This window comes from Pleurodeles waltl, chromosome 11 (genome assembly GCF_031143425.1).
Source record: "Pleurodeles waltl isolate 20211129_DDA chromosome 11, aPleWal1.hap1.20221129, whole genome shotgun sequence".
Taxonomy (NCBI): Eukaryota; Metazoa; Chordata; class Amphibia; order Caudata; family Salamandridae; genus Pleurodeles; species Pleurodeles waltl.
The window spans coordinates 970,857,328-970,880,060 of NC_090450.1; positions in this window are offsets into that span (position 1 = coordinate 970,857,328).

Here is a 22,733-nt window from a genome sequence, read left to right on the forward strand (position 1 = left end):
CTCTTGTCCTTCTCTGGGATGAGAAAGTATTTGGAGTAAATGCCCTTCCCCCGTTGGTTGAGGGGAACCGATTCCACTGCTCTCTTTTCGAGGAGGATGGAAACTTCCGCCTTTAAGAGGTCGAGGTGCGCAGTTGAGGGTTTTGGCGGAATGGTTGGAGGCGGTGTGGCAAACCTGAGACAATATCCATTCTGTACAATGTTTAAGACCCAAGCGTCTGTTGTAATTCTTTGCCACTCTACCAGGCAATTGGTGACGCCCCCCCCCACCGGAGTGGTTAACGAAGTTGAGGAGAGGAAATTCTCACGGTTTTGAAGCTGTAGGTTGTCGGGAACCCTGATTGGACTGTTGGGTCGAGCGTCCTCTCTGTGCTTTACGCTGAGGCTGATAAGATCGTTGGTACTGCTGGTGAGATCTTGTAGGGGCCCATTGAGGGGTTTGAACCCTCTGCGTGGTGTAACGGCGTTTTAAAGGTCGGAAGGACCTTCGTTGTTCCTTAGGCTTGTCAAGACCCACTGCCTTTAGTGTGTCCACCTCAGCCTTCATCCTTGCCATTTCATCATCTGCATGGGATCCGAATAGAGTGGAGGCTGAAAATGGCAGATTTATAATGCGTTGCTGAGCATCCGGCTTCAGTGAAGTAAACCGCAGCCATGAATGTCTCTTTAGTGTCACCCCATGACAATATGAATGCACTGAGAGTAAAGACGAGTCTGCCGCTGCACTGATGATCTGATTGGAGACCATAGCACCCTCCTTAGCTATTTCTAAGAAATCCTCTCTATGATCTCTCTGGAGATGCTCTGCAAACTGTAATATGGAATCCCACAAGGACCTATCGTATCTGCCCAAAAGGGCTGTTGCGCTTGCAGTTTTCATGGAAACTGCAGATTATACGGCCTGTTGAATCTAGTCTTTTACTCTCTTTATCCGGGGGAGAGGTAGCGTGAGCTTTGCGAGCCGCCAATGTAACCACAGAATCAGGTGGAGGGTCGGAACGCAAAAACACAGAATCTTGTTCAGGAGGACGATACTTTTTCTACAGTCTAGATGGTGCAGGTCATGTTGTAGCTGGCGTGAGGAAGACTTCCATAGCAGGCTCTAAGAGGCCAGGTACTAGAGGTAGCAAAGGTCTGGCGGCTGCACGCTGTTGGAGAGTCTCAAATATGACCGATGTAGATGGTGTAGGGGCAACCATCGGAATGTTACGTTTTGACGCACCTCAGACCAGCACTTCCTGAAAAGTGTTAATATCATCAACTGGCGAGGGCCGAGGTGGGGGTGAATCCGATAAAGTAGGGGAGTAGTCTCTGGTAGAAGACCAACAATCTCTCTAACGACCCCTTGAACTTGATCTACGTCTAGATCCGCGGTGAGATCTTGAGCGGGATGAGTCATGGCCATGTCGTAAACGGTGGCGCGATGTAGAACGCGGTCTTGCTGGGACACTGATAGCCACTTGAGGCACTGGAAGTGGTGCAGGTGCCGGTAAATCCTGATCCGTAGGCCGCGGTGCCTGTGACTGAGAAGAAGTTGGTGGCAAATCTGGTGGAGGAGATGCATGAGGAGATGCGCGAGTAGAAGGCCACGAGGGAAGCAGCACTACCAAAGTAGTGTGCTCTGAGGAAGAATATATTCTTCTTCGCTTGTGTCTCCTCGACATCGATGATCTCCTCGACGTAGATCTTCCTCTACGCCTCGACGTCGACGTTGTGCGGGACCTCGATGTCGACACATGATGTCTACGTTTCCTTCTCGACGTCGATTCCAACGACGTCGATGTGCTCCTCGACGTCGTGTGTCGTGGAGTCTTCGACGTCGTGCAGTGCCTTGACGTCGAACGCCGACGCCTATACGGCATCGAGCCGGACTTCGACGGCGAGCATGTCGGCGACGTACCTCCTCTCGACGTCGATCTTCTCGACGTCGACCAGGACCGAAAGCGTTTTCGACCTGAAACGCCTCTCAGACCTTCCAGGTCCCCTGGAGGCTGAGGTATGAGCTCTGGTGGAAGACTGACCTTCCCCTCGCTCAGAAGTCCCACTGGTTCCCTGGCGTCTTCTCTCTGCTCTCCCTTGAAGGCGAATCTTCTCTCTGTCACGCAGTATGCGCCTGGAAAATGTGTGAAGACGGCAGACAAATAATGCAGACCTCGTGAGGGTCTGTTTTGGCCTTTTTTCTGCCACATTTTGGACATTTGTCGAATAAGGAAGGCATTTTTTGTGTAAAAATGCCTTAATTCTTGTCAGAATAATTCAAAATCCAAACAAGAAAGTCAAAAGGCGTCGAGTGAAGTTGTTTTTTCTCAAAGTTTTTCTGTATTTTTGAAGAAAATAACCTAAATAGGTCGAGCTCAATGCTCCAGGGTCCTGTCAGCAGGTGCCGGAAAAAAGAACTGAGGTAACTGCCTCTCTCTAGGCATGATGGGATACTGGAGGACTGGCTGCTCTTAAAGGCATAGGTGGTCATTACAACCCTGGCGGTCGGTGTTAAAGCGGCCGTAAGACCGCCAACAGGCCAGCGGAAAAAAAATTGAAATCACGACCGTGGCGGAAACCGCCAACAAAGACAGCCACTTTAACACTCCGACCGCCACAGTGGTACAAACAAACAGCTTGGCGGTCACAGCCGACAGACAGGCGGAAGACAATGTACCGCCCACAGTATCACAACCTACCAATCCGCCACCTTTTCCGTGGCGGATTCACTGCGAACAAAAACACGGCGGAAACAGGACTTCGAAGGGAAAACGCTCACCTCTACACACCCCACGAGGAATCCGGACGCCATGGAACCCGAATTCCACATCCTGCCAGCCCTTATCTTCTTGCTCCTATACCAGGAGCACGAACGCTGGCGGCGAAGACCACGGTGAGTACTGCACCTACGACACAGGGGAGGAAAAAGAGAGTGACACACACATGCAACACCCCCACCCTCACCCACGACAACACACACACTAATACAGCATGATACATAACAGTTACACCCCCCAAACCCCCTGGGAAGAATGCAAGGACAAAAGGAAATGAGAGTAACCATTGTAATATATTAAAATCCAGTACGCAAAAAAAAATATATACACTATAAACAAAATATACACCAAGAATAGTAGTCCAGGTAGTGCTCCATTGAAATCCGTGGAACACTGGGCCCACACGGTATGGGCGAGGCCCACACCCAATCCCCGAAATGACGGAGAGAACACTGCATGGGCATCAGATAGCAATAAAACAGGAACCGCAAGGGGAAGGGAAAGGGGGGGCACCTCAGCCAGTTGAATGCACAACGCCAAATCCACGAGGGGGCCACATGCCCACTGTTCCATCCTGGGGAGTGCAAAGCCAGTCTCTCAAGTCTCTACAGTGGGTAGTTTGCCCACTGTTCCATCCTGGGGAGTGCAAAGCCATAGGGGGTCATTCTGACCCCGGCGGTCATGGACCGCCGGGGCCAGGGTTGGCGGGAGCACCGCCAACAGGCTGGCGGTGCCCCGCAGGGCATTCTGACCGCGGCGGTTTGGCCGCGGTCAGAGAAGGAAAACCGGCGGTCTCCCGCCGGTTTCCGCTGCCCAAAAGAATCCTCCATGGCGGCGCAGCTCGCTGCGCCGCCATGGGGATTCTGACACCCCATACCGCCATCCTGGAGCCGCCAGGAACAGGATGGCGATATGGGGTGTCGTGGGGCCCCCGTAAGAGGGCCCCCACAAAGAATTTCAGTGTCTGCTCAGCAGACACTGAAATTCGCGACGGGTGCAACTGCACCCGTCGCACCTTCCCACTCCGCCGGCTCCATTCGGAGCCGGCGTCCTCGTGGGAAGGTTGTTTTCCACTGGGCTGGCGGGCGGCCTTTTGGCGGTCGCCCGCCAGCCCAGTGGAAAACCCAGAATCACCGCAGCGGTCTTACGACCGCGGTGCCGTATTATGGAGGGGGGAACTCTGGCGGGCGGCCTCCGCCGCCCGCCAGAGTTAGAATCAGGGCCATAGTCTCTACAGTGGGTGGTTTGCCCACTGTTCCATCCTGGGGAGTGCAAAGCCACAGTCTCTCAAGTCTCTACAGTGGGTGGTTTGCCCACTGTTCCATCCTGGGGAGTGCAAAGCCAATGTCACTCAAGTCACTACAGTGGGTGGTTTACCCACTGTTCCATCCTGGGGAGTGCAAAGCCACAGTCTCTCAAGTCTCACAAATGGGTGGGTTGCCCACTATCCCATCCTGGGGAGTGCAAAGCCACAGTCCCTCAAGTCTCACAAGTGGGTGGTTTGCCCACTGTTCCATCCTGGGGAGTGCAAAGCCACAGTCTCTCAAGTCTCACAAGTGGGTGGTTTGCCCACTGTTCCATCCTGAGAGTGTAAAGCCACAGTCTCTCAAGTCTCACAAGTGGGTGGTTTGCCCACTGTTCCATCCTGGGGAGTGCAAAGCCAAAGTCTCTCAAGTGGATAACAGTCTCCACTGGTTCTGGAGGGGGCTTTGTGCCCAGAGTGCTTCATCCTGCCAAGGACAGAAGTAGTGGGTGCCTTTCTCCACTGGTTCTGGAGGGGGCTTTGTGCCCAGAGTGCTTCATCCTGCCAAGGACTGAGGTAGTGGATGATTGTCTCCACTGGTTCTGGAGGGGACTTTGTACCCAGAGTGCTTCATCCTGCCAAGGACAGAGGTAGTGGATGTTTGTCTCCACTGGTTCTGGAGGGGACTTTGGGCCAGATGTAGTAAAGGATTTGCAACTCGCAAACGGCAAAAACTGCCGTTTGCGAGTTGCAAATCGCATTTTCCCATGTAGAAATGCATTCTGCGAGTCGGACCGACTCGCAAAATGCATTTCAGAATCGCAAATAGGAAGGGGTGTTCCCTTCCTATTTGCGATTCCTAGTGGTATGCAATACCATTTGCGACCGCATATGCGGTCGCAAATGGTGTTGCAGTTACCATCCACTTCAAGTGGATGGTAACCCACTCGCAAATTGGAAGGGGTCCCCATGGGACCCCTTCCAGTTTGTGACTGGACCCAAAAACATTTTTTCAGGGCAGGGAGTGGTCCAAGGGACCACTCCCTGCCCTGAAAAAATACCGAAACTAAAGGTTTCGGTTTTATTTTAAGTGCAGCTCGTTTTCCTTTAAGGAAAACGGGCTACACTTAAAAAAAAAAAAACTGCTTTATTTAAAGCAGTCACGAACACGGAGGTCTGCTGACTACAGCAGGCCTCCATGTTTGCGAGTGCCCATAGTCGGTATGGGGCCGCAATTTGCGACCCACCTCATTAATATTAATGAGGTGGGTCATTGCGACCCCATACCGACTCGCAGACGGTGTCTGAGACACCGTTCAGCATTACATTTTGCGAGTTGCAAATAGCGAGTCGCTAAGACTCGCTATTTGCAACTCGCAAAATGCTTCTTTACTACATCTGGCCCTTTGTGCCCAGAGTGCTTCATCCTGCCAAGGACAGAGGTAGTGGATGTTTGTCTCCACTGGTTCTGGAGGGGGCTTTGTGCCCAGAGTGCTTCATCCTGCCAAGGACAGAGGTAGTGGATGTTTGTCTCTCCAGTGGTTCTGGAGGGGGCTTTGTGCCCAGAGTGCTTCATCCTGCCAAGGACTGAGGTAGTGGATGTTTGTCTCCAGTGGTTCTGGAGGGGGCTTTGTGCCCAGAGTGCTTCATCCTGCCAAGGACAGAGGTAGTGGATGTTTGTCTCCACTGGTTCTGGAGGGGGCTTTGTGCCCAGAGGGCTTCATCCTGCCAAGGACAGAGGTAGTGGATGTTTGTCTCCACTGGTTCTGGAGGGGGCTTTGTGGCCAGAGTGCTTCATCCTGCCAAGGACTGAGGTAGTGGATGTTTGTCTCCACTGGTTCTAGAGGGGGCTTTGTGCCCAGAGTGCTTCATCCTGCTTGTGACGGACTGAGTAGCGTCAGTGCCCTTGGCGCTCATGGGCCAGCGGTGGTTGTTGCGGTGGTGTCATTGGCAGCGGTGCTTGTTGCGGCGGTGCCCTGTTCAGCGGTGCTTGTGGCGGCGGTGCCTTGTTCAACGGTGCTTGTGGCGGAGGGGTCCTTTGCAGTGACTCAGCTGCTGGCGGTCATGTCTGGCCCAGCGGGGCTGGTGCTGGTGGTCCTGTCTGGCCCAGCAGGGCTGGTGCTGGCGGTCCTGTCCTGGGCAGCAGGGCTGGTGCTGGCGGTGGGCTCCTGGGCAGCAGGGCTGGTGCTGGCGGTGGCCTCCTGGGCAGCAGGGCTGGTGCTGGCGGTGGCCCCCTGGGCAGCTGGGCGGGTGGCGGTGGCCTCCTGGGCAGCGGGGATGATGGTGGTGGCCTCCTGGGCAGCAGGGCTGGTGCTGGGGATGGCCTCCTGGGCAGCTGGACTGGAGGCGGTGGCCTCCTGGGCAGCGGGGATGATGGCAGTCTTCTCCGCCGTGCTGCTCTTGCCAGACTTGCTGACTTTCTTGTGGGCCTTCCCCACCTCGGAAGGTGTCACAGCTGACTCCACACTCCCACCTGTACCCCTGGGAGCGGCTTTGGTGGCTGGAGTCTACCCCCCTTCCGCCGGGCACTGCCCAACTTTTGATGCTTGACAGGCGGGGGACTGTCCGTGCTGTGGCTCCGTGCCACACTGGCTGCCCTGGTGGCCGATGCACTCCAGATTCCGGTGACTACAGGCACCACTGGTCCCGGAGATGTTGTGGCTGAGGTGCTAGGTTGGGGCCTGGGGAGTCGGGCCCTAGGGTCGGGCCCTAGGAGACGGACGGGGTGGGGGAGGTGAGGGAAAGAGGTCAAGGTTGGACAGGAAAAGTTTCTTGGGAACACTGGGATGGGTAGCTGGAGGGGGTTTGGGAGTGGACGAAGAGGTTGTGGTTGTAGGAGGTGTTCGTTTAATGACCTTGGGTAAAGGTGCATGTGCTGGAGGCTGTCGTGAGGTGGAGGGCTGTTGGGTGGGTGTGTGCCTGCGTTTGTGTATCTTGGGAGGGGGCGTCACAGACACACTGGGAGAGGACACAGGGGACGTGTGAATGGTAGTGGGGGTGGTGACTGCACGTGAGCTGGGTGTGGTGGTGTGTGTGCTGGTGATGGAAGTAGTGGCTGTAGATGTAGTGCATGCAGGTGTGAGTGGGGACGAGACAGAGAGGGAGGAGGGAGACGAAGAGGAGGGGGACACAGTGGAGGCAGTGGATGTTGGTGTGTCTGCATGTGTGTGATGCTTGCGTGAGTGCCTGTGGGATGTGTGGTGCTTATGTTTGCCTCAGCTTCCCTTGTGTGTTGAGGTGTGTGCATGCTGGTCTGAAGGTGTGCTTGGGATAGGCAGAGGTAGAGGGGATTGGGTCTGGGTGGAGGAAGTTGGAGGGGGGACGCTAGAGACAGGGACAATGGCTGCCATCAGTGCTGAGGCCAGAGTCTGAAAAGCTTGCTAAAGGTCCGCCTGACCAGAATGAATGCCCTCCAGGAATGCATTTGTTTGTTGCAAATGCCTTTCTACACCCTGGATGGCATTCAAAATAGTAGACTGCCCAACAATGAGGGACCTGAGGAGGTCAATGGCCTCCTCACTGAGGGCAGCAGGGGTGACTGGGGCAGGGCCTGAGGTGCCTGGGGCGAAGGTGATGCCCACCCTCCTGGGTGAGCGGGCACGGGGCAAAGGCTGAGGGGCTGCTGGGAGGGCAGTGCTGGTAGGGGGGAGCTCCTATCAGAGGACGAGTCCGTGTCACTGGTGTCAGCTCCTGTCCCCGCTGTGGAGCTCCCCTCGCCCTCCGTCCCACTGGTGAACTCCGAGTCCGTAGTCTCGCCCTCCAGGGCCATGTGGGATGCAGCTCCCTCCTGCTCCCGTGCCACTGCTCCTCCGCCTGATGATGCTAATGCACACAAGAACAGGGAGACCACAAAAAGGAGGGGGAGGACAGAAGAAAGACATGTTGAGTGCATGCATTACCGCTACCGTTGGCGGACACGACAGACACAGAAGCCCCCTGCACTAAACCGCGCACTTGGGCTGCACTGTTCAATCCCTGGGACATGGCCTACAAGGCTATGGCCGACATCTGCACACAAGGATGACACAGGAGCCTGACTAGGTGAACTTGGCACTGTACACAGGTGGGGTGGGGTGACACAGGGTCTGCCAGAACAAGGGGACCTAACTAGCACACTCGCCCTGGCCTAGGGAAACCCACAGCCCACCTCCCCCACCCAGACACCTCCACTGCGCGCAAAATCATCAGAATGAGAGTGTACTCACCCCCTTGTGGCTGCTGTGATGCCCTCAAGCGCCCATCCAACTCCGGGTACGCCACCGTCAGGATCCTGAACATCAGGGGGGTCATGATGCCACGGGCACCCCTCCCACGTTGGGAGGCCATCTCCAGCTGGGCCTCCGCCGTCTTCTTGCTCCAGCGGCGAATGTCCTCCCATCTCTTACGGCAGTGGGTGCTTCGTCTGTGGTGGACCCCCAGGGTCCGGACTTCCTTGGCGATTGCACGCCAAATATCCTTTTTCTGGTAGGCGCTGACCTACATGAATTGTACAGGGGGAAAAGAAGTTATTACCAACTGCACCGTCACAGTCATTGGCCCCCATCCCTACCCTTGCCATGTGGCACATGCACTCACCGTCGTTTCATGCATGCCACAATCCCCCCCCCCATCTTTCATCCACCCCACTCCACACAGGCATAGCCCATACAGCATGCTCCCAGTGTACTTACCTGTTTGTCTGAAGGACCGTAGAGTAGCGTGTACTGGGGGAGGACCCCATCCACGAGTTTCTCCAACTCCTCCATTGTGAAGGCAGGGGCCCTTTCCCCAGACGCACGAGCCATTATCTCTTCCAGACTGAGGTCACAGCAGCACTTGCAGTGTAGGTCCTCTCCTGTCGAAGACCAGGTATCGAGTGATTGAACAGATAGAAAATGGAGGTCACGTCCGCGGCGGTGCGTACCGTCACCGCCGGCGTACATCGTCATTGGCTCCTGGGACCAATAGGGTCCAATGTTAACCAATGCAGAATTGCGCCACGGTCTTTGACCGCCTACTGCGACGGTGTACAAAGCCAGCGCAGTTACATCACATCCCATTGTCCCACTTTACAGGTCAGGCAGCCGCCACTTCAGGGGCCCACATGGCTTCATTTTTAACTGCGTCACACATACCTAGGCCTTGCCTCAACACACATACAGGCCAAATTTCGGATTATGATTCGTGTTCTGTGTAAGCTGTGGGTACGTACCTCTGAGTTGGTTGACTCTGCGGTCGCTGTTGTCCTTCACAGGCACCGTCCGCTGGGACATGGGAGGAGATGGCGGCATCCTCCGGTGTACAGACCGCTGGTGGACCTGTCGACAATGGAGGAAAGACATGTGATCATCACCTACAGGCTTGATCGTGCCACAATCCTGGAACTGTGTGCCCAGCTGGAGCCAGACCTCATGTCAGCTATCCGCCATCCCACAGGAATCCCCCCTCAAGTGCAGGTGCTGTCAGTACTCCATTTCCTTGCAAGTGGGTCATTTCAAACAACAGTGGCCATAGCATCAGGGATGTCCCAGCCTATGTTTTCCAACGTGTTGTCCAGAGTGTTGTCTGCCCTGCTGAAACACATGCGGAGCTACATCGTTTTCCCTCAGGTGGAGGATTTGCCTACAGTGAAAGGTGACTTCTATGCCCTGGGACATATCCCCAACATCATAGGTGCCATTGATGGGACACATGTGGCTTTGGTACCCCCCTGCAGGAGTGAACAGGTGTACAGAAACCGGAAGAGTTATCATTCCATGAATGTGCAGATGGCGTGTTTGGCAGACCAGTACATCTCCCATGTGAATGCCAAATTCCCTGGCTCAGTGCATGACGCTTACATCCTGCGGAATAGCAGCATCCCTTATGTGATGGGTCAACTCCAGAGGCATCGTGTGTGGCTATTAGGTGAGCACCTGGAAGCAAGTCAGTGGGAATGGTTGTCTGGGTCTGGGGATATCCCTACAGGTTAGTGTGTGTCTAACAGTTGTCCCTCGCCATTTGCAGGTGACTCTGGTTATCCCAACCTGTCATGGTTACTGACCCCAGTGAGGAATCCCAGGACAAGGGCAGAGGAACGCTACAATGAAGCCCATGGGCGAACTCAGCGGATAATAGAGCGGACCTTCGGCCTCCTGAAGGCCAGGTTCAGGTGCCTCCATATGACAGGTGGAATCCTATTCTACTCACCAAAGAAGGTGTGCCAGATCATCGTGGCCTGCTGTATGCTTCACAACTTGGCTTTGCGACGACAGGTGCCTTTTCTTCAGGAGGATGGTCCAGATGGCGGTGTTGTTGCAGCTGTGGAGCCTGTGGACAGTGAAGACGAGGAAGCAGAAGAAGAGGACATCAACAACAGGACCTCTGTGATCCTGCAATACTTCCAGTGAGACACAGGTAAGAATACCAACCTGCCTGCTACTCGTTTTCATCCAGTGTATGGTCACTGAGTTGTCACTTTCCCTTACGATTTCACAGATGTGGGTCCCACTGTGTGACATCTGTTGTGTTTCCTCATGGACTAGAGCTGTGTGACATAGATATGTTGACATTACAATTGAAAGAACATTTTGTCACTGTAATTACTAATACACAATTTCGAAATCACAGACTGACTCCAGATTGTTTTGTGCTTCAAGCGTGTTTATTTAAGTGCTCAATATTGGAGGGGGTTGTAAAATGGTGAGGGGTGATGTTGGATGAATGTCCATGGCAGAGTCCAGTCCATTAGTCTCACAGGTGCATTGCCCAAATGAGCATAGAAAGTGGAGCTGGGGCAGTTTGAGGACGGACAGGGTGACAAAGTGGGACAGAAGGATGACAATCAGGGTGGTCTCATTTCTTGGCGGGGTCTTGGCATCGTTCTCTGTCTTTGTCCTGGATCTCAGGGACCGTTTGCGGGGTGGTTCTCCCTCTGCAGGGGGTGGGGTGCTGGTGTGGTGGTCATGTGGCGGGGCGTCCTGTCCACTAGCACTGGCGGAGGTGGTGGGCAGTTCATCGTCCAGGCTAGTGTCAGGGGCCCCTTGTTGTGCCACAGTGTCCCTCCTGGTGTTGAGTACTTCCTTCAGCACCCCTACGATGGTGCCCAGGGTGGAATTGATGGATCTGAGTTCCTCCCTGAAGCCCAAATACTGTTCCTCCTGCAGCCGCTGGGTCTCCTGAAACTTGGCCAGTACCGTTGCCATTGTCTCCTGGGAGTGGTGGTAGGCTCCCATGATGTTGGAGAGGGCCTCGTGGAGAGTGGGTTCCCTTGGCCTGTCCTCCCCCTGTCGCACAGCAGCTCTCCCAGTACCCCTGTTTCCCTGGGCCTCTGTCCCCTGAACCGTGTGCCCACTACCACTGCCCCCAGGTCCCTGTTGTTGTTGGGGTGGTGGGTTAGCCTGGGTTCCCTGTAGTGGTGGACACACTGCTGATTGACGTGTCCTGGGGACAGAGGTATGGGCCCGCTGGGTGGGTGCTGTGCTGGTGTTTCCAGAGGGGGAAGCTCTGTGGTGGCCTGTGACTGTGTGAGGGGAACGACTGTTCAGAGGTCCCCGATGGGCCGGGCTGGTCATCTAGCTCCAGTTGGACAGAGCTGCTGTCATCACTGTGGGCCTCTTCTGTTGGTGGTGTGGACATGTGTGGACCCTCCTGTCCGGTGACGTTGGGTAGGGGTCCTGCAGGGGTATAAAGGGATGTTTATTACATCTGTGTGTGCTATGGTGTGCAATAGGTGGGTGACCGTGTATCCCAGTGCTTGCATTCCTGTGTGGGACCTTGTGTGATGGTGGTTTAGGGGGGTGTATGGGTATGTACAGTGGCCATGCATTGGTGATGGGTGTCCTTGCTTTATTATTGCATGCAGGGCTTGGTGTCGGGATGTGTGGTTTGTGATATTGGGACATTTGTGAGGAGTTGGAGTGATGGGGGTGAGGGTGGGGGTATGTGATAGCATGCAGGTAGGGTGGGGGATGTAATAGTTAAGATTTGACTCACCAGAGTCCATTCCTCCATCTACTCCTGCGAGGCCCTCAGGATGCAGAATTGCCAAGACTTGCTCCTCCATGTTGTTAGTTGTGGGGGAGGAGGTGGGGGTCCGCCGCCAGTCCGCTGAACCGCAAGGTGGTGTCTTGAGACCACGGACCGCGCCTTCCCACGTACGTCGTTCCACCTCTTCCTGATGTCATCCCTATTTCTTGGGTGCTGTCCCACTGCGTTGACCCTGTCCACTATTCTTCGCCATAGCTCCATCTTCCTACCTGTGGAGGTGTGCTGCACCTGTGCTCCTAATAGCTGTGGCTCTACTCGGACGATTTCCTCCACCATGACCCTGAGCTCCTCCTCAGAGAACCTGGGGTGTCTTTGCCGTGCCATGGGGTGGTGTGGGTGATGTGTGGGGTGGGGTGGGAAGTGATAAGTGTGGTGATATTTAGTGGTGTGTTGTGTGAGGTGCGTGGAAGTTCTGTGGGTGATGGTATTGTGTGCCTGTGGATGCTAGGTGGTTGTTTGTGGTGTCTCTCTCTGGCCTTCTCTCGGTGATTCTGGTCGTAGGGGTTTGTGGGTGATGTGGGTGTGTGTTTTATATTGTATCAGGTGTGTGTATTTTGAGCGCGGCGGTGTGTACCGCCAATGGAATACCGCGGTTGAAAGACCGCCGCGTGGATTCGTGTGTCGTGATAGTGTGGGCGTATTTCTGTTGGCATGACGGTGGAGGTTTTGTTTTCGCCAGTTTATCACCGACCTTTGGTGTGGCTGACTTGTGTGGGTGTCTGAATTTTGGCAGATTCCGAGCTGTGGGTCATAATAGCTGTGGCGGATTTCCACATTTTCTTAAGTGTCCCTGTTCGCCTTACTTCAGAAAGGCCTGCCAAGACACTTAAGAATGTTCCCATGCAGCCTTTAGGAAGGGCTACAGTGTTCAAGCGTCTTCATTCAGATTGTCCTTGAAGTAAAATCATTAAAATGCTTGACAAACAAAAGTCATTTTTCAGACAAACTACTTGCAAAAACTTATTTTATTTCACAAAAACCTCTAAGAAGGAGTGCAGAGCAGTGTAGCCCATAGGCTGCCATTAGTAATGAAGAAAAAGGATACTGTGCCTTTAAGAACAGACAGCCCTCCAGTATCCCATCATGCCTAGAGAGAGGCTGTTACCTCAGTTCTTTTTGCAGGTAGTTATTGGCTGACAATAAGGATAAACGTAATAAAGTCATCTAACTGCTCCCCTGGGGAGGTGGGAGGGTTGCTCATGACTATCATGGAAATACCCCTACGAGAGAACTGGAGTTACAGGTAAGAAACTATACCTTCTCTCATAGGGGATTTCCATGTATAGTCATAAGCGTAGAATAGAATATCAAACCCATCCCATAACCTGCAGAGGAGCAGATAGAGTAATCAGTGAATATCTTCTCAAGCAAAAAGGTTTCTAAGAGAAGCCTGGCCTACTTGAGCATCTGCCCTAGCATCAGAATCTAGGCAATAATGTTTAGTAAAGGTCTGAACCGATCTCCAAGTTGCAGCTTTACAAATTTCTGCTAAGGGAACATTACGCAATGGAGCAGTGGTAGCCGCCTTGCCTCTGGTGGAATGTGCTTTAGGTTTACCCTAATCCAAGGTTTTCTTAGCTAGTTGATAACACAAAACAAAACAGGAGACTATCCATCTCGCTATTGATTGCTTGGAGGTGGCTAAGCCAGTATGGACAGATCCGTAATGAACAAACAGTTGTGAAGTTCTCCGTAAAGGATTGGTCTTATCTAGATAAAATTTCAATACTCTCTTAACATCTAGAGAATGGAGAGCCCTCTCAGCTGGGGTGGAAGGGTTTGGAAAGAACGTGGGTAAGGAAATCGACTGGTTAATGTGGAAGTCGGATATGAACTTAGGTAGAAATTTTGGATGTGTTCGTAGGACTAATTTGGATGAATGAAATATTGTGTAGGGCTCGTGTGCACAGAGGGCCTGGATTTCGCTGACCCTTCGTGTTGAAATGATCGCTACTAGAAAGGCCGTCTTCCAAGTGAGGTGTTGGAGGGATGCCTTGTGTATGGGTTCAAATGGGTGTTGCATTAGACGTGAAAGGACCACATTAAGTTACCATGGTGGTGAAGGGCGCCTAACTGGAGGAAAGACCTTCTTTAACCCCTCTAAAAAATCTTTTATTACTGGAATTCTGAGGAAAGAGGTTTGCGAAGGAGTCTTCCTATAAGCAGTTGAGGCTGCCAAATGGACTTTTATGGAAGAAAGCTGCAGGCCCGACCGTGCCAATTGTAACAAGTAAGGGAGAATGACATCTTTTTTGCAAGATGTAGGATCTATCCCCTTAGAGGAACACCAGATGCAGAATCTTTTCCACTTGAAGGAGTACGCTGAACGAGTAGACGGCCTCATCGCCTCCTTTAAAATGTCCATACAATCCTGTGGCAGGTTTAGGTGACCATACTGGACTAGCTCAGGAGCCATGCTGCCAAATTCAATGAGGAGAGACTGGGATGCCTCATTTGTCCGACGAACTTCGTCAGGAGGTCCGGTCTGCAGGGTAGCCTGAGATGGGGCTGGAGTGATCTCTGAAGAAATCCAGGAACCACCACTGTCTCTGCCACTCTGGTGCAATGAGGATCATTGTGGCTGATGTCATCGACAGTTTGAGGAGGACTTCTGGGATCAGCGGAATCGGTGGAAAGGCGTACAGAAATTTGTTGGACCAGTCTATCCACAGAGCATTCCCCAGCGATTCTGGGTGGTAAAACTTGGCGGCGAAGTCACAGCATTTCCTGTTTTCTTCTGTGGCAAATAGGTCGATAGAAGGTGTGCCCCACAAACTGAAAATGTCTTGAGTGACGTCTTCGTTGAGCACCCACTCGTGGTTCTCTTCTAGAACTCTGCTGAGGGACTCCGCTTGCATTTTCTGAACCCCTGGAAGATGGGTTGCCACTATGTTCAATTTCCTGGCTAGGAGCCAGTGCCATATTGTCTGGGATTCCTGAGATAGGATTCTGGATCTGGTGCCCCGTTTGTTCAGATAGAACATAGTGGTGGTATTATCTGTCTGCACCAGCAAGTTGTCGGCTGTGATTGAGGGTAGAAACGCCTTGAGAGCTAGGTGTACCGCTCATAGCTCTAGGAGACTGATGTGCTATAATGATTCCTTGTGTGTCCATCGCCCTTGTATTTGAAGGTGATCCATATGAGCTCCCCATCCGAGGAGAGAGACATCTGTCACAATAGTCTGCGTTGGAGGCTGTGCCTGGAATGGCATCCCCTTTAGTAGATTGGTTGGAGAGCACCACCAAGTCAGAGATCTGATTGCATGGGTGGATAGGCGTATTCGATCTTCCCAGCTCCCCGACAACTGATTCCATTGGTCCTCCAGGCATTCCTGAAGCGGACGCATGTGGAGGCGAGCATTGGGTGTCAGATAAATGCAGGATGCCATGGATCCGAGAAGTGAGGAGACTGTTCGCACTGTTGGGTGACGCATTGATCGGAGATCCCGACACTTCCGGAAAATAGATAAGGTTTGTTCCTCCGAAGGACACACTTTTGCCTGTAGTGTGTCTATGGTAGCTCCTAAGTAATGTAACCTCTGGACAGGCACTGTTGTTGACTTTTGAAAGTTGATATGAAGACCTAGTTGGTACAGAAGGTTGCAGGTCATCTGGAAATGCAGTTTTGCTTCTGCATAAGTGGACGCTTTGATCAACCAGTCGTCGAGATACGGGTATATGAAAATTTGCTTTCTCCAGAGGTGAGCTGCCACCACTACCATGCACTTGGAAAAGGTTCTGGGTGCAGACTTGAGACCGAATGGTAGGACCGTGTATTGGAAGTGATCTTGACCTACCACAAACCTCAGGAATTTCCGATGTTTCTTCGCAATGGGGATGTGGAAATACGCATCGTGTAGATCCACTGAGCAAAGCCAGTCTCCTTGCTGAATCTGAGGATATATCTGGTGTAAGGATAGCATCCTCAACTTTTCCTTTCGGATGCATTTGTTGGCCATTTTGAGGTCTAGAATGGGCCTGAATTCGTTCTTGTCCTTTTTTGGGATGAGAAAGTATTTTGAGTAAATACCCTTCCCCCGTTGGCTGAGGGGAACCGATTCCACTGCTCTCTTTTCGAGGAGGATGGAAACTTCCGCCTTTAGGAGATCGAGGTGTGCAGTCGAGGGTTTTGGTGGGATAGCTGGAGGTGGTGTGGAAAACCTGAGACAATATCCATTCTGTACAATGTCTAAAACCCAAGCGTCTGTTGTAATTTTTTGCCACTCTACCAGGCAATTGGTGACGCTTCCCCCCACCGGAGTGGTTAACGAAGCTGGGGGGAGGAAATTCTCAGGGCTTTGAGGTGGTAGGGTGTCGGGTGCTCTGAGTGGACTGATGGGCTGACCGTCCCCTCTGTGCCTTACGCTGGTGCTGGTAGGGTCGCTGGTACTGCTGGTGAGGCCTCATAGGGGCCCATTGAGGGGTTTGAACCCTCTGCGTGGTATAGCGGCGATGGAAAGGACGAAAAGACCTACGTTGCTCTTTAGGTTTGTCCAATCCTACTGCCTTTAACGTGTCCACCTCCGCTTTCATCCTTGCCATTTCATCATCTGCGTGTGAACTGAATAATGTGGATCCTGAAAATGGCAGATTCATAATTCTTTGCTGCGCATCCGGTTTCAATGACGTGAGCCGCAGCCAGGAATGTCTTCTCAGCGTCACACCATGGCAATAAGAATGTGCTGAAAGCAGAGACGCGTCCGCTGCGCGCTTATGATTTGGTTGGAGACCATAGCACCTTCTTTAGCTATTTCTAAAAAGTCCTCTCTGTGATCTCTTGGGAGATGTTCTGCGAACTACAAGCTGTAGTCCCACAAAGATCTATCATACCTGCCCAAAAGGGTTGTGGTGCTTGCCGTTTTCATAGATGATGCAGCCGAACCGCAGACTTTACAGCCTGTTGAGTCCAATCGTTTACTCTCCTTATCTGGAAGAGAGGTGGAAGATGGAGAAGTTGCGTGAGCTTTGCGAGCCGCCAAAATAACTACTGAGTCCGGTGGCGGATCAGGGCGCAAAAAGACCGGATCTTGCTCCGGAGGGCGATACTTCTTCTGCAGCCTGGACGGTGCAGGTCTTGTCGTAGCCGGTGTTAAGAAAACCTCCATAGCGGGCTCCAAGAGGCCAGGCACTAGGGGTAGTAATGGTCCGGCAGCTGTACGCAGTTGTAGGGTTTCGAAGATGACAGATGTAGATGGCGTAGGGGCGACCATCGGTATATTTAGTTTCGACGCACCTCGGACCACTACCATATGGAAGGTGTTAATGTCATCCACCGGTGAGGACCGAGGAGGAGGAGAGTCCAATAAAGTAGGTGAGTAGTCTCTGGTGGAAGACCAAGACTCCCTCTCATGTTCCCTTGACCTTGATCTGCGCCTAGATCTGCGGTGCGATCTTGATCGGGATGAGTCATGGCCATGGCGTCAACGGTGGCGCGATGTAGAGCGCGGTCTAGACGGTATATTAACCGGTATTTGAGGTGCCGGAAGCGGTGCTGGTTGCGACAACTCTTGGCCCGTTGGCTGAGGCGACGTTCCCGGTAGATATGGAGGAGGAGAAACATGCGGAGAAGGAAGAGAAGAAGGTGACAAAGGAAGCAGCACTACTGAGGAAGAGCGTTCTGATGATGAATAAATTCTCCGCCTCTTGTGGCTCCTCGACGTTGATGGTCTTCTCGATGTCAATGGACTCCTCGACGTCGACCCCCCTCTTCGTCTCGACGTCGATGCTGTCTGGGGTGTCGACCCATGACGTCTACGTCGACCTCTCGACGACGCCGATCTGCTTCTCGATGTCGTGCGCCTTGGGGTCTTCGACGTAGTACGGTGCCTTGACGTCGACTGGTGACTTCTATACGACGTCGAACCGGACTTCAATGGCGAACATGTCAGCGCCGTACCTCCTCTCGACGTCGACCTTCTCGACGTCGACCGGGACGATGTCGTTTTCTCCCTGAAGAGCGTCTCTCAGACCTCCCACGACCACTGGAGGCTGAGGTATGAGCCCTGGTGGAAGACTTCCCCTGGCTCAGAGGTCCCACTGGTTCCTTGGCGTCTTCTCTCTGCTCTCCCTTGAAAGAGAATTTTCTCTCTGTCACGTAACGTGCGCCTGGAGAACGTCTTGCAGATGTTGCAGGAGGCAGGAATATGTGATGAAGGCAGACAAATAATACAGACCTCATGAGGGTCTGTTTTGGCCTTCTTTCTGCCACATTTTGGGCATTTGTCAAACAAGGAAGGCATTTTGAGTCAGAAAACTTCAAAATCTGGTAAAGAAAGATAAAAGATGTCGAATGAAGCCTTTTTTTCTCAAAGTTTCTCTTTCTTTTTGAAGGAAAAAAACTAAAAAAGGTCGAGTTCAATGCTCCAGGGTCCTGTCAGCAGGTGCCGGAAAAAAGAACTGAGGTAACAGTCTCTCACTAGGCATGATGGGATACTGGAGGGCTAGCTGTTCTTAAAGGCACAGTATCCTTTTTCTTCATTACTAATGGCAGTCTATGGGCTACACTGCTCTGCACTCCTTCTTAGAGGTTTTTGTGAAATAAAAGAAGTTTTTGGAAGTAGTTTGTCTGAAAAATGGCTTTTATTTGTCAAGCACTTTAATGATTTTACTTCAAGGACAATCTGAATGATATTGGAAAAAGTGCTCCGGGGTCCCCGCATGCGGGTGGGGAATTATTCTATGCTTATGACTATACATGGAAGTCCCCTACGAGAGAAGTATGATATCTCAGGGAGTGTTGTGGTTAAACGGACATTACCCCTTTCTCACAGATATATCATGTCTCAACCAAACACAGGCAATGACGAAGATGCAGTAATGTTTCAATAGTTGTTATTTAATACAATGCAGTACAATGCATGGGCTGCAATGATCAGGATAATGAACAGAGCAAGGAATAGAACTGTAAAGACGAGAGTCATGATTATGAAGACCCCCACCATCTTGCGTTAGCATGGAAAGACATGAAGTGTATAATATGTCCTAGTACCCTATCATAATAGGCCCAACCTTCTACCTAGAAGAGAACTGGGTATATTAAACCTAATCTGCCAATGCCATGTCCCTGGAAGGAACCCCAAACCCTTGTTACCTTGAAATGAGGTCTCGAGCTCAGACTTCGGAAGAACACGAAGTCTGGGTCAGAGTCAAGGCAACATGCAGCATCGATAGCAGCGATGGTATCTGGTCAGAATCCCTCTGATTATCTGTCTAAAATGTGATGTATTTATTCAGATCTACTTGGACCCCTGACGTAGGTTGTTCCAAAACAATAAATAACACTGCATGTTTGGGATGGTAATTTCTAATGTGAGCACCTACAGTTTGTTTGTCTTAGTCGCCTTAGCGTGGAGGCACTGATAACATAACTCTAAACAAAAGGGCCTAACTATAAACAAGGTAGCCATCTTAGAAGAAATGTGTTCAATGACCATAGTTCATCAAACAGTTTCAAACTTACAAATTTGTTTCTCACCAGGATTATACTGAAAACCCAGTGAGATGAGGCTACAGGTTCTATTATATGTTGAGGAAAAGGGATCATTATCCGGCAAGCGGCGCTGCCATGTTGGATAATGATTTCCGCCATCGTCGGGCTGCCTGGCGGCGGTAGCTTGGCGGTGGTGGAAGGCCGCCTGTGGCGATCCCCACAGCCTTCATTATTTGGCAGCTGATACCGCCATGCCGGTGGCGGTCATTACCGCCGCCACCGGCATGGCGGTCTCAGCTGCCAATGTTCATAATGAGGGCCTTAATCTGTTGCAGAAACTACGGATTGGGACTCTTCTGGTATGTTTAAAATCACTTATTTTAATGTCACCAACATCCTTTTCAGATTTGTGAATTATTTCGTTTTTAACTGACGAGGGGTTGCACACACTAGAAAAATATACAGGTATCTTATAATTCTACTGTTCCTTCCCAATTTTGGGACCGTGTTTATAATTAGCAGCATGCAACTGAGAAGCCCAGCGGAAACACTTGTGTTGTGGAGCTTTATTGTTGGGGCTAGTTTTGCCTATGTCTTTAGTCTTTTCATCTTGTTCTGATTATGCATACAAACGCAACTGACTGTTTTATCATCCACTCTGACAGATCATAAAGAAATTTCAACATATTTGACAACGTGAATGTTTTTTAAGCAAATGATTTCAATGTCTTAGTAGCAGCTTCTGATTTGTTTTTGGGGGGGGGGAGGGGCAGTGAACGAAAATGTTATCCGTAACATAAAATCCAAGGTGCCATTGAACTCATACTGAGCAGTAACGATGAATAAAGCAGCCACATGTGATCCAACTGGCCCATTAGGAAGTTGACAAACTGTGTAAATGCGGTTCCTCAAACAAATGTGCTTTCAACCTGTGAACAGCTTCTAAATATTAATTGTAGTCAACAGCTACTATGCCTGTAGATAGTAGGGAAGAAGTTGGATGTTCAAAAATGTTTTTAGTGCTGTAGGAAGCTGGCTCTGTATATACTATATCAAAGTGAGATATAGGCCCTCATTACAACCCTAGTGGTCGGTGATAAAGTGGCGGTAATACCGCCAACAGGCTGGCGGTAACTATCGCCAAATCATGACCATGGCGGTGCGAACTCAGATAGACAGCCACTTTACCACAGCGACTGCCAGGGCGGAAACAACAGCCACCACAGCGGTAGAAGTCAACAGTCAGGCGGAAGTCAATGTTCCGCCCACCATATTAAGAAACACGAATCTGCCACCTTTTCCAGGGTGGTCCCAACGACATCAAATGCCCGGCGGAAATAGAACACAGAAGGGAAAGGACTCACCTTTGGAGACACATGGAACAACCATGCCTCCATGGAGCCCGAACTTTAGGATATTCCCAATGATTTTCCACGTCCTGCTCCACCAAGAACACCAACAACGGCGAAGACGACCACAGTGAGTACAGCCGCCTAGCACACAGGGGAAGGAGGGAGGAAAAAGAGAGTGACACACACACACACGCACAACTCTGCCTCCCCCCACCCCCAACACCATACACACAATCAGATGCAGTAATAAAACCTATTGAGCAAAAACAAGTGATGGACGGAACGCTGAACATTGTCAAACATTCACCCCCAGTACAGTGATCTGGGCCTAAATCCATCGTTTTTTTGCTACCCATGCCATTCCAGTTTGGACCCAGCCATATGCAAATCAGTCTTGACCTTGTTCCCCATGGTAACAGTCCAGCCCGAACTGCTAGGCCAGGTCTTCCCTGGACTGGAAACAAGCATCCTGGGGTGGCATGGTGAGCAAAAGAACGATGGATTAAACCCAGATCTATGACTGGGGGTGAGTGTTTGACAATGTTCAGCATTCCCTGCATCACTTGTTGTTTTTGCTTTGTCGCCCTAAGTGGGAAGGGTATGCCCAGACGTGGGTCCCGTGCTTCCCATGCCACTGGATTCAAGCTAGCCTGGCTGATGAGGGGTGAAACCCCGAAACCGGTCCCAGGATGCTTGTTTCCGGTCCAGTGAGGACCTGGCTTGGCAGTTCGGTCTGGACTGTTCCCATGAGGAACAGGGTCAAGACTGATTTGCATATGGCTGGGTCCAAACTGGGGTGGCATGGTGAGCAAAAGAACGATGGATTAAACCCAGATCTATGACTGGGGGTGAGTGTTTGACAATGTTCAGCATTCCGTCCATCACTTGTTGTTTTTCCATAAAACCTATTGACCCCGTACCCTGCAGGAATAATGCAAAGACAGCATGAATTGATGAAAGTGAGTGTAATAATATAAGTACAGTGCAAATACGAAAATTCAATCTAATGGTATATAAATATGTACAGTTCAAGGGACATTTCCCAGTCCTCAATGTGTGTGGGCCACAGGCTAAAGTCCAAGGCCCCACTTGTCACCTGCACCAACACGGAAAGAACACTGCAGGGGCCTCAGTTGGAAAATAGGAGGGCACCTCAGCTGGCAGATGGAACAACACCACTGGTCCGGGAGGGGGAAACATGCCCTGTGCTTCGTCCTGGGGAGTGCAAGGCCACAGTCTCTCAAGTGGGTGACTTGCCCACTGGCTCTGGAGGGGGCAACATGCCCTGTGCTTGGTCCTGGGGAGTGCAAGGCCACAGTCTCTCAAGTGGGTGACTTGCCCACTGGTCCTGGAGGGGGCAACATGCCCTGTGCTTGGTCCTGGGGAGTGCAAGGCCACAGTCTCTCAAGTGGGTGACTTCCCACTGGCTCTGGAGGGGCAACATAACCTGTGCTTGGTCCTGGGGAGTGCAAGGCCACAGACTCTCAAGTGTGTGACTTGCCCACTGGATCTGGAGGGGGCAACATGCCCTGTGCTTGGTCCTGGGGAGTGCAAGGCCACAGTCTCTCAAGTGGGTGACTTGCCCACTGGATCTGGAGGGGGCATTTGCCCTGTGCTTCTGATCCTGGGGAGTGCAAGGTCACAGTCACTCAGCTGGGTGTCATTCCCACAGGATTTGCAGGGGGCAGGCCGCACAGCAGCCCATGGAGGCAGGACTACAGATTGTCCGCCGGCAGTGACGGCTCCTCAGTGGTGGTGCTACTGATGCTGGTGGTGGTGGGAGGAGGCTCCAGCCCATCCCCTGCAGCCTCGGACGGCTGCCCTCTGCTGGTGGTCGTGGTGCTGCTGCTGCTGGTGGGGGGGGGAGGCTCCAGCCCATCCCCTGCAGCCTCGGACGGCTGCACAACCATGGTTGGTGGTGGGGGGGGCTCCGACTGAGTCCCTGCA